This window comes from Eurosta solidaginis, chromosome 3 (assembly GCF_040869045.1).
Source record: "Eurosta solidaginis isolate ZX-2024a chromosome 3, ASM4086904v1, whole genome shotgun sequence".
Lineage (NCBI taxonomy): Eukaryota > Metazoa > Arthropoda > Insecta > Diptera > Tephritidae > Eurosta > Eurosta solidaginis.
Genome location: NC_090321.1, coordinates 195,065,619 through 195,078,502, shown reverse-complemented (window position 1 = coordinate 195,078,502; position 12,884 = coordinate 195,065,619). Strand labels below are relative to the sequence as shown.

Below are 12,884 nucleotides of genomic sequence, written 5' to 3'. Positions count from 1 at the left end.
GTGGTTAATTCAGTTAAATTTTTAACGCATTGTTTTAAAATATTATTATTTATACTCGAAGCTATAGGAGATTTGGAAGAATGACGTTTGTTGATTAAATCAAAAAGTTTGTCAGCTAAAATAATTACTTCATCTTTATTTTGATTGTTACTAGAAGTTAAATGGATTTGTATTTCTTGTGGCAATTTACGAATCCATAATTTGAAAAGTAATTCTTGCCTTACAATGGAGTCAGTACTTATAAGTGATTTCATAAATCTGAATAATTCAGATGGTGAACGATCACCAAGTTCAGTTTTTGAAAATAATTGTTCTAATCGTTTTTCTTCGCTAAGAGAAAATCTTTCACATAAATTTTTTTTGATTGTATCATATTTATTGAAAAGAGGAGGAGGGTTAATAACGTCAAAAATTTTAGAAATAGTATCTCGTTGAAGGGTAACTAGAACATTTTGAAATTTTAAATTATCATCAGTGATATTATTAATTTCAAATTGTCCTTCAACAAGTAAAAACCAGGCATCGGGAGATTCTTGCCAAAATTGTCGTAATTTAATAGATTTAATAGAAGAAACATTTGTAAAGTTATTTTGCTTTGAAGTATCTTGTGTTATATTAGAGATGTTGTTTTGTGTTGTATTAATGTTAGAATTTTGAGTTGTATTGTGAGTCATGATGTTATTTGTATGGTTGTTATTTTGATTTTCACAATTTGTAAAATTACGAGTTCGTATTGGTGAATGCAGAACCATATGAAAAAAAAAAATTAAAAAAAAATTAATTAAAAATTTGAAAATTAGGAAATATTTAAGAATTTTTTTGGAAAGGGAGTTAACAACTTTAATAAAATATTTATTTTTATATAAAAAAAAAGTAAATTTAAATAATTTATATAAAATTGTTAAAATATAAAAATAATCTTAAAATAAGTTTGAAAATTTAAAGGCTTTAAAATTTTAATTTGAATTATAATTAAAAATTTTTAATTTAATATTAAAATAAAAATTATACTTACATAAAATTTAATTTAATAAAAAAAAAAAATATTAAAATTAATAAGTAGTTGATTGAAGCGAATCAATTGCGTTTTTTTGACGTGATGATAATTAAATACATCGTTGTTGTTGTCTATGCAATGGCTTTGTTGTTTTGCAATGGCATTTATGATTTTGTTGCTCAATAAGTGAAATAGAATGTGAAAATTGATTTAAAAATACAGCAGTGAATGACGTAGATATCTATCTGGAGATGAGGAAATTATTTTGTTTGTGGATGACGTTTCAGTTTTGTTTTTTAAATCTGCACTATGATTTTTGGTTTCTGTTCAATTTTTTAAAAATTTCTTTTTTTCTTTTTGTTGATTTTTATTTATCTTTGTATTGTTATCTCTTAAGATACATTTTGTTTAAATGATAAATTTTTATTTTTTATGTCGGAATTTTAGGTAAATTTAAGGAATAATTTTATTATAAATTATATTTCTTTGTTGGCGCAATTTCATTTTGTTATTGTCTATGTCACGTTGTAAAAAAATTAAGTTTAGCACACGTTTTGATTAGTATATATATAACTGTTTGTCAGGTTACAAAACTTGCTTTCGTATTTCACAAACTACACTGGGTTGTCTTCATATTTCTTTATATATTTTTAAATTCTGTTGAGCAATTCATGATCACTTGAACTAAATATGTCTTTTATATTTTAGTTTTGCTTTTAATATTGACAAAGCGACTGTTGAAAATATATTGAAACTTCTTATTAGCTTCTTTTAGAAGCTACTTTCAGTTAGATGGGAAAAATTTGTTGCGCGGAAGAATTACACCACTTTTGTCAAAAAAGATAAAATACATATATTGTTCTTGAATTTATTGCGATTTAATTGGTTCGATTGAGGATCGCCAATATATCAACATTCAAGTTGATATTTTAAAAAAATCTTTTATTTTCGGTTTTAAATATAAAAATTTATTTTTGTTTATTTTTGAGTTTAAATATTTTCAAACTAATTAGAATTTTCTTTTTTTGAAGTTATTCAAAAATTTTAAGTTAACACGAAAACTCAATTAAAATTATTTTAAAAATTTAAGTAAAGAGTACAAAGTAGTTAACACTATATAATGCAGCCAGAGGAGAAGCAATGTTAATCAATTGGTTCAACTCTTTCTATTTAGAAGCCTTGCTCGCTAGTTTGCCAGCGTTCCTAACTACCGCAGTTTAACCTCCAATCCACAAATTAATTGGGGTTACTCTGAAATGGCAGACTTTAGTCGGGAAAAATCCCGAGTCGCTCCGGTACATAGAACCGGCTGCCTTGGGAAGTGACCCAGAACACCATCTACATAATGAAGCGAGATTTCGAGTTTATGTTGAATACCCAGAAACCTGGACATCCCAGCAGACATCTGATTGAGGAGACAACACCGCCTAGGGGCTTAAGGAGTCATCTCCGTAAGCATTTTGAGGAAATACGGCACCTGAGAACCCAGCCGTATGAAGCAAAAAAACACAAGCAGGTTCTTGGTGAACTCCACAAACGGGCGTCGAACCTTTATGCCGGGAATTGCCCGGTGAATCCAGTACTCAAAGAAAAGTACCCAAAACTTGTGGAAGAGCAACGCATACTCCCCAGGGAAACGCGTGTCACTCTTGCTCAACTTCGTTCTGGTTACTGTAACAGGTTAAACTCTTACCTATCCAGAATCAAGCCCGACATACAAAATGTATGCCCCGCTTGCAACGTGTCCCCACATGACACCAACCATCTCTTTAATTGTAATGTGGAACCAACGCCTCTAACACCCCTTTCATTATGGTCCACCCCTGTTGAAACAGCAAGTTTTCTTGGACTCCCGTTACAGGATATTGATGACAATTTGTGATCGGTCGCGGCTGTTAGGTGGGGCGAAGCACTGCTACAACAACAACAACAACGCCCCCACTCGTATGGTAGGAAGCTGCCACAGTTCGACAGATATATCAATCATGAGCGCAGGACTCGTAAACTGCGTCAACTGGCAGCCGATGGTAACATTGGCACCCGACCACCTGCTTTGCTGCCCTCCCTATGCCGACTGATGCTCGCCAAGGGAAGCATGCTTTCCGCAAGGTCAATGAATCCGCCTCGGCTCGCTTTATTCCCGCCGTAAGAATTCCCGAAATTCGGACTCATTTTCCGACGGAGGCGCAAATTTAGCGAGAGAACGTGACCTTATAAGACAGCTCCATCCCGGCGACCCCCAAATAAGGGTTGTAAACCAACTTAGCAGATTGCTTGTGGATGAACACAAGCGGGCGAAATGGGTGGAGCATCTAAGTCGTTGTAACCTCTCTGCCGGTGTGGGCAAGCTTTGATCCACCGTAAAGTCCCTATCAAATCGCCTTTGGCGATAATGTGCTGTCGGATTCGAAAAAATGGCCGAGCGCTTTTTGCCGACAATAAGTATGTTCCCATGCCGAAAACTTAGCAAAACTTCTCAAGCATATAGGGCTAACAAAAACTTCCTTAACCCTAACGCCATAGTCGTAACCATACCCATATCCATAATCATCTCCAATGTGATCGATTAATGGTGCCTTAACCTTAAAATCGTGAAAATTTCATAAAACTGAAGAAAACGCAAAAAATTACAAACATATTCCACAAAAAATAAGTCTCTTAGTCATAACGTGTCTAAAACAATGAATCAAATCTACAAAAGGTGATTAAATTCACTAACTCAAATATTTTAAGTTATGGATATGGCGAGAAACCAAAAACCAATTGGTTGGCTATGGTATGGTTATGGCGTTAGCGTTATGCTATGGCACCATTAATCGATTACATTGATTTCCATAAAGTAGGTTCGATCAGCTGTTTGACCTGGTTATGGTTTTATGGTTATAAGTCACCATTAATTGGCCTTTAACTTGTGCTAAGCTACGCTAAAAGCCCCTTCACATAAGAAGCTTTTCATATAGATGCGTTTAACGCAATCTAAATAATGTAGGATGGGTAGATTGCATGTATTTATGGAGACCGAGCAGATCGAGCGACACCAGCGCCATCTGACTTGAAAAGTAGCCAACTCTCAACTTTTGTTGCGAACAGAAGAATTCGACATGTGTCTGAAGTTCTTTTATAAAGCGCCATCCTGCGCGATTGCGGCGATGTTACGGTCATGCATAAGATTGCGTTAAACGCATCTATATGAAAAACTGTATTGTGGCTCGACCATAAGTATGCGTAACTTACCCTTTATTTACACTGCAAATGATAAAAGTAACTACATTTTTTCATTGCAAAATTGTTGTTCATTTGTTTCAATTCAATAATCAATGTCAATGCGGAAATCTTTGCTCATTACTATTTTACTGACAGATTCATTTTCATTCAATTGGAAATCTGCCAAATGAGTATAAGATTTTCACATCATTGTAAAACAACAAAATAGTAAAAACAATATTAAGTAACAGAAATATGCCGTAAATCAGTATCAATGAAATTTCAATTGAATATATCATTCTGATTTAAAAAAAAAAAACCTTTTTTTGTTATGCAGCATTGTTTCACTCACTACAGTGAATTTGCTGAGAATTACTTTTTTGCTATTCAAATTCACTTTGATTTAATACTACTCTTCTTTTTTTTATACTCAGCTGAGCAGAGCTCACATAACGGTAATCCGTAACGGCATAAACTAATCGAGATATATATAGACTTCTATATATCAAAATGATCTGGGTGAAAAAAGAAATTCATTTAGCCATGTCCGTCCGTCCGTCTTTAAACACGATAACTTGAGTAAATTTTGAGGTGTCTTGATGAAATTTTGTATGTAGGTTCCTGGGCGCTCATCTCAGATCGCTATTTAAAATGCACGAAATCGGACTACAACCACTCCCACTTTTTCGATATCGAAAATTTCGAAAAACAAAAAGTGCGATAATTCATTACCAAAGACAGATAAATCGATGAAACTTGGTAGGTGCCTTAACCTTATGACGCAAAATAGAAAATTAGAAAAATTTTGGACAATGGGCGTGGCACCTCCCACTTTTAAAAGAAAGTAATTTAAAAGTTTTGCAAGCTGTAATTTGGCATTCGTTGAAGATATCATGATGAAATTTGGTAGGCACGTTACTCCTATTACTATATATGTGCTAAATAAAAATTAGCGAAATTGGATGACGAACACGCCCACTTTTAAAAAAAATTTTTTTTTAAGTCAAATTTTAACAAAAAATTTAATATCTTTACAGTATAAAAGTAAATTATGTCAACATTCGACTCCAGTAATGATATGGTGCTACAAAATTCAAAGATTAAAGAAAATTTCAAAATGGGCGTAACTCCGCCCTTTTTCATTTAATTCGTCTAGAATACTTTTAATGCCATAAGTCGAACAAAAATTTACCAATCCTTGTGAAATTTGGTAGGGACATAGATTCTATGACGATAACTGTTTTCTGTGAAATCGGTTGAAGCCACGCCCATTTTTTATACACAGTCGGCCGTCTGCCCTTCCGCTCGGCCGTTATCTCGATAACTTGCGCAAAAAACGATAAACTTACTTCACGTACTTATCTGAAGTCACTTTATCTTGGTATAAAATATGACCGAAATCCGACTATGACCACGCCCACTTTTCCGATATCGAAAATTACGAAAAATTAAAAAAATGCCATAATTCTGTACCAAATATGAAAAAAGAGATGAAACATGGTAATTGGATTGGTTTATTGACGCAAAATATAACTTTAGAAAAAACTTTGTAAAATGGGTGTATAGAAAATGAAAAAGTTCTGCAGGGCGAAATCAAAAGCCCTTGGAATCTTGGCAGGAATACTGTTCGTGGTATGACGTTTATAAATAAATTAGCGGTACCCGACAGAAGATGTTCTGGGTCACCCCGGTCCACATTTTGGTCGATATCTCGAAAACACCTTCACATATACAATTAAGGGCTACTCCCTTTTAAAACCCTCATTAATACTTTTAATTTGATACCTATATCGTACAAACACATTCTAGAGTCACCCCTGGTCCACCCTTATTGCGATATCTCGAAAGGCGTCCACCTATAGAACTAAGGCCCACTCCAATTTTAATAATCATTAACATCTTTCATTTGATACACATTTCATACAAACACATTCCAGGGTTACCCTAGGTTCATTTTGCTAAATGGTGATTTTCCCTTATTTTGTGTCCAAAGCTCTCAGCTGAGTATGTAATGTTCGCTTACACCCGAACTTAGCCTTCCTTACTTGTTTTATTTTTGTTTTTATATCCGGCTGGTTTCGAACTCATTCATTATTCGATTTTGTATGTTTGTGCTCGACAACTTGCTTTAGAAGGGCTAATATGCTGCGTCCATACATTTTCTGAAATATTCAAGAAAAATTTAGAATTTGTGAATTTTGTTTTACAAGTTTCTTAAAAAATTTCAGTTTTTAACCTGTTAGCCGAATCGTAATTTAAAAAAGTAAATGTTTCAAACTTGAATATTGCTATTATATTGCACAACACTGTTTACTAGGATAGCGTCCTACTATAAACATAGTTAGCGAAGCTGAGAAATTGTAAAAATTATTGCAAATTATCACAAAGAAATTTGCAAAATACAGGAAATTGAGAAAGCAAAATGACATTTATTATTGAGAGGAACTACAAATGTGTTAGTCAGTACATATTTCAGTGAAAGTTCCAGGGTTTCGCTGACTTCGCGTAAAAATTTGCAATAGTCTCTCATTGAGATTAGTAGAGAGAAGAGCACAAAGTATCAATAATTTCGTCAAAAAGGTTTCAAAATACTTCGTAGTTAGCTTCATTCTTAATTAGAGAGGCTTGAGAATCGCTTCATAATCATGATCCAATGACAATTTGCGCTAAGGAAATGTACCCACTCGAATGCATAATCCCCTCAACAATCAATACAAAACTTATTGTCTGATATTTCTTCTCATCAACAGTTTGGATTTGCCACTTATCAATTTCTGCTCCCAAAAAATGTTCTCTCAGGTCTCACTTGTGCTAATGGATTTTTCTTTTTACTTTTATTAATTTTGTTTTCATAAATTGGTTGCAACACTCCCATGATCTGTACTTGTGTAAATCATTGTTGTTATTGCCTTTAGCTGACAAATTCTGAGTGGTATTTGTTTGCCAATTCGCGACATTTGAACTTTCAATTTTTCAATTAAACGAACATCGATCGATTTTTCACTATTGCCCATTTGAATGAGTTTAACATACATGGTCAAACTTTATAAACAGGGTTACTGTGAAAATTTCAACATTAGAAAATATTTTCAACCAAATAGCGGAGTTCGACTATAATTTGCTAAAGCTATTGCGAAATATTTCTAAGTGATAACCGGCTGCCAGAGCTGTACAAATTTACAATCAGTTAGTTAATTGGAATCAATTTATGTGCAATCAATTTTGAACGAAGTTAGACTCGGGTGTAATGTTTGGATTCCGTATTTTTTTGTTGTAATCTCTAATATGTTCTCTGAACCTCGTTCTTATTTGCCGTCCTGTTTGTCATATCTACAAACAGAAAACATTCGACGGTAGAATAATAAACGAACAGATAAATACAATTTCTGACACAATATTCGATCCTTTAAAACTTGTTTACAAGAAACAAAGTAATCACACAGGTACAACAGACAAACACACAACAACATATAAATACAAAACAATTAACGCACCAAAACAACAAACCCACAAAGGTCAATCGACTAAAATTACGGATTATTACCTGCCCCAGTCAGCCACACAAATCGACCAGTAAAAACCACCCTAGGTTCTAAATGAACACATAGCACATACACATAACTAAATATACACAAGCATCAATTTTGACAATATCTGCTCATGTACCTATGAACTATAAATACAGGACAAACGAGAACAACAGATCAGAACGAAAATCGACACTGATGATGGCACAACGCCGAAACCGGTTTGTCTCAAAACCAAATTTGACAAGGGATGACGGAAAATCGTTCCAATATGTATCAATAAAATATCAGTCACTTTTGCAATCATATTTCAGAGATTAGTGGAATTTAATTGGAATCAATTTATGTTGCAATCAATTTTGACGATTGTAATCGATTTGATGCAGTGAAATTTAAGATGAAATGAAATACGTTGATTGCAATCACAAAAAAATACAAGCATTTTGCTTTTCAATCGATATCGATAGTAATTATTCCACCTTAATCAATGAATGAAGTTTCGCGAATAACTCAAATTATTCTTTTTTAGCGTTTTTTTGCAATCACTGACTACCAAATGACTCTATACTATAATTTTCATACCATCAGTGTTTGTACAACCAATTATTGTAATAAAAACGTAATGGCAATCACTTACTTTCAGATGATTGTAGATTATAATTTTTATACAATCTGTGGTAAGTGGTTACAGTCATTAACATCCATTGATTGTGGACCATAACTTTAACGCAATCGGAAGTTGCGTAAGGAAACGTGAATGCAATCACAGACTTTTAAATGACTGGAAGTTTACAATCAATTATTTTAACCAAAACGTAATTACAATTACTTATTATAAACAGCCAATTGTTACACAATTTGTGAATGTCTAACTGTTTGCAATCACTGAGTTCCCAATGTATGCCCCGCTTGCAATGTGTCCCCACATGACACCAACCATCTCTTTAATTGTAATGTGGAACCAACGCCTCTAACACCCCTTTCCCTATGGTCCACCCCTGTTGAAACAGCAAGTTTCCTTGGACTCCCGTTAGAGGATATTGATGACAGTTTGTGATCGGTCGCGTCTGTTAGGTGGGGCGAAGCACTGCTACAACAACAACAACAACAACTGAGTTCCCAATTGGTCGTAGATTTTTATGCTATCAGTAGCTGCATAGGCGAAACGTGATTGCAATCACAGACTTTCAAATGATTTTAAGTTATAATTTATGTATATTATGTGGTTGTTCAATCAATGATTGAAACCAAGATAGGATTATAATCGTTGACGTTCAAATGATTGTATGTTTTAATTTTTATATAAACAGCGATAGTACAATCAATTATTTTTACCAAAACGTGATTACAAACACTAGCTTTGCAATGATTATAATTTTTATACAATCGATTGTTGTATAATCAATGATAATAGAAAACAAGTAAGGAAGGCTAAGTTCGGGTGTAACCGAACATTACATACTCAGCTGAGAGCTATGGAGACAAAATGAGGGAAAATCACCATGTAGGAAAATGAACCTAGGGTAACCCTGGAATGTGTTTGTATGACATGTGTATCAAATGGAAGGTATTAAAGATTATTTTAAGAGGGAGTAGGCCATAGTTCTATGGGTGGACGCCATTTAGGGATATCACCATAAAGGTGGCCCAGGGCTGAGTCTAGAATTTGTTTGTACGATATGGGTATCAAATGAAAGGTGTTAATGAGTATTTTAAAAGGGCGCCATAAAGGTGGACCAGGGGTGACTCTATAATTTGTTTGTACGATATGGGTATCAAATGAAAGGTATTAATGAGGGTTTTAAAAGGGAGTGGTGGTAGTTTTATATGTGAAGGTGTTTTCGAGATATCGACCAAAATATGGACCAGGGTGACCCAGACCACCATCCGTCGGGTACCGCTAATTTATTTACATATGTAATACCACGAACAGTATTCCTGCCAAGATTCCAACGGATTTTGATTTCGTCCTGCAGAACTTTTTCATTTTCTTCTACTTAATATGGTAGGTGTCACACCCATTTTACAAATTTTTTTTCCAAAGTTATATTTTACGTTAATAAGCCAATCCAATTACCATGTTTCATCCCTTTTTTCGTATTTGGTATAGAATCATGGCATTTTTTTCATTTTTCGTAATTTTCGATATCGAAAAAGTGGGCGTGGTCATATTCGGATTTCGGCCATTTTTTATACCAATACAAAGTGAGTTCAGATAATTACGTGAACTGAGTTTAGTAAAGATGTATCGATTTTTGCTCAAGTTATCGTGTTAACGGCCGAGCGGAAGGACAGAGGGTCGACTGTGTATAAAAACTGGGCGTGGCTTCAACCGATTCCGCCCTTTTTCACAGTAAACAGTTATCGTCCTAGAATCTAAACCCCTACCAAATTTCACATGGATTGGTAAATTTTTGTTCGACTTATGGCATTAAAAGTATCCTAGACAAATTAAATGAAAAATGGCGGAGCCACGCCCGTTTTGAAATTGTCTTTTATCTTTGTATTTTGTTGCACCATATCATTACTGGAGTCGAATGTTGTCATAATTTACTTATAAACTGTAAAGATATTAAATTTTTTGTTAAAATTTGGCTATAAATTTTTTTTTAAGTGGGCGTGGTCGTTCTCCGATTTTACTAATTTTTATTAAGCATACATATAGTAATAGGAGTAAAGTTCCTTCCAAATTTCATCATGATATCTTCAACGACTGCCAAATTACAGCTTGCAAAACTTTTAAATTACCTTCTTTTAAAAGTGGGCGGTGCCACGCCCATTGTCCAAAATTTTACTAATTTTCTATTCTGCGTGATACGTTCAACTCATCTACCAAGTTTCATCGCTTTATCCGTCTTTGGTAATGATTATCGCACTTTTTGTGTTTTTCGAAATTTTCGATATCGAAAAAATGGGCGTGGTTATAGTCCGATTTTGTTCATTTTAAATAGCGATCTGAGATGAGCGCCCAGGAACTTACATACCAAATTTCATCAAGATACCTCAAAATTTACTCAAGTTATCGTGTTAACGGACGGACGGACAGACATGGCTCAATCAAATTTTTTTTCGATGCTGATGATTTTGATTTATGGAAGTCTATATCTATCTCGATTCCTTTATACCTGTACAACCACCCGTTATCCAAACAAAGTTAATATACTCTGTGAGCTCTGCTCAACTGAGTATAAAAAATTCGACTGCACTCTATTCCTTTGAAGTGGATTTAAATAAAATAAAAAAATAAATGTAAGGCGCGATAACCTCCGAAGAGATCTAAGGCCGAGCTTCTCTTCCAATTTGCGTCGTGCTCCTCTTGATTTTCCGTACAAATTGGGCGACTCCGAACGGCATCTGCAAGGCAGATGAGTTTTCACTGAGAGCTTTTCATTGCAGAAATACACCCGGAGCGCTTGCCAAACACTGCCGAGGGGCCACGCTTAGAAAAATTGTCTTCTAATTTAAAAACCTTATTTCTAAAATTTTGATGTTGCTTTGCCCGGGGTGCGAACCCAGGGCATACGGTGTGGTAGGCGGAGCACGCTACCATCACACCACGGTGGCCGCTGAAGTGGAATTAGATTATTATTTTTAGTCTTAAGGTGATTAGACTATTTTTTAAAATTGGAGATTGCAATCTTTACAGGTCTGTAACTTATCGCCTTGTTTAAAAACTAAATTACTTCATTGAGTACCTTTTTGATTAACCAAGAAAATAGTAATCGAGTAAGGTTAGTTTTCAATGAATTCAAGCTATAATTAGTACATTTATTTAGTTGAAGATGTGAATAATCAAAATTTTTAGTAATCAATAAGTTCACGGCCATAATTTTTCTTATTCCTTAGTGAAGTCTTTCGCACACCCTGTATATAAACAAATCGAATTTGACTAAGTTGTACCAATCAGTGCACTTAGTTCGCACATAATGTAAATGTAATTTTTTGTGGGAAGTCTATGCTGTTGTTGTTTTTATTGACTTTTGTTGCTTTTAGCTGTTTGCTACTTTTGTTGTGGAGGGGACTTGTAAATGTTTTTATAATTGCTAATTTTCTTATTCAATTGACTTATTTAATATTCGGTCTCAGCACCTCATAGCCACCGTATCAGCGCTCATTTAGTTGTTAACGCTTGCCTGCGGTGTGTTGTCATAGAGCACATTAAACTTAGCAGAGTTTGTTTTCGGCGGTGAATTCGGGCAAAAACATTATCGTAATAAATATTATTTAAACAAAAACAAGACAAAAAAAGAGAAAAATATTAAATGAAATAAACATACAAAACATATTTGTGTAAAATACAATTTAATTTAAACAAAATGCTCCCACAGCGCCTAAAGTGTTTAGTATTTTTTCTTGTTTTTTCTATGAGTGTTTTTGCACATCGGTGTTTTTATATACAAAGAATTATAGCAATTTTCCGCCCACATCTTTGCATTTGATTTTAGATTCCTCACGGGTGCGCAATATGCCGAACCAAACACTTAACTGTATTACTAATACCGGCGAATCTAAATTTGCTACATTACAAAGCACGCGCTCAATGTCCTGCTGAATAAAATTAATTTAAAATAGATGATGTGAAACGAAAAAAAATTAGAAATACAAAAAATTGTATTAATTTGTTTTTAAGATTCACTACACTTTTTTTATTTTTTCTTGAAACACACCTTGAATGAGTAATACTAAAAAAAATTGTTCGAAAATGAAGTGTACAAAGTAATTTTAAAAAAATATATACACACCTCCGAGTAGAAAAATAGCAACAAAAAGTTTCATAGAATTACAACATTCACGTCCTAAACCGCGATATATCCTTTATACCGCTGGTTATTTACTTATAGCTCGAAGAAAAGCTTCTCCAAAAGATTTATGGTCCTGTCAGTGTTGGCAACGGTGTGCATTGAAGCACTCTTAATGATGACCTAAATATGAATGTATATGAGCTGTACGCAAACATGAGCGTAGCCGCAATTAATGATGGTGTCTATATCTCGCATACCTTGCGTACTTTAGATTAGAAATTCATGAATTTTCCTGTGAAAAGATGTTAAATTTTCTATTGACCTCGAGAAAAAACTTACTTTATACCAAATTGAAAGCAAATCGCCAAGCTCCCCACTACATTATACAATTCTTGAGTTCAAGTCTGCCGCAAC

The 12,884-nt window shown here is 34.1% G+C and overlaps 1 protein-coding gene across 13 annotated transcripts in view; it reads left to right on the top strand.

Annotated features, from left to right (window-relative positions):
- Window positions 1-12,884, top strand: part of Orai (calcium release-activated calcium channel protein orai) — a 274,407-nt gene that overhangs the window by 232,483 nt on the left and 29,040 nt on the right. For 2 of the 13 annotated variants that reach the window (XM_067774450.1, XM_067774448.1), the window contains exon 1: window positions 11,827-12,018. The exons of 7 other annotated variants lie outside the window; for them this stretch is intronic. The gene's annotated coding sequence lies outside the window, so the exon portion shown is untranslated. Of the gene's footprint in view, window positions 1-11,795; window positions 12,067-12,884 lie in introns of those variants that run through there. 4 more of the 13 variants (XM_067774449.1, XM_067774447.1, XM_067774446.1 and 1 more) reach the window with 4 other exon arrangements.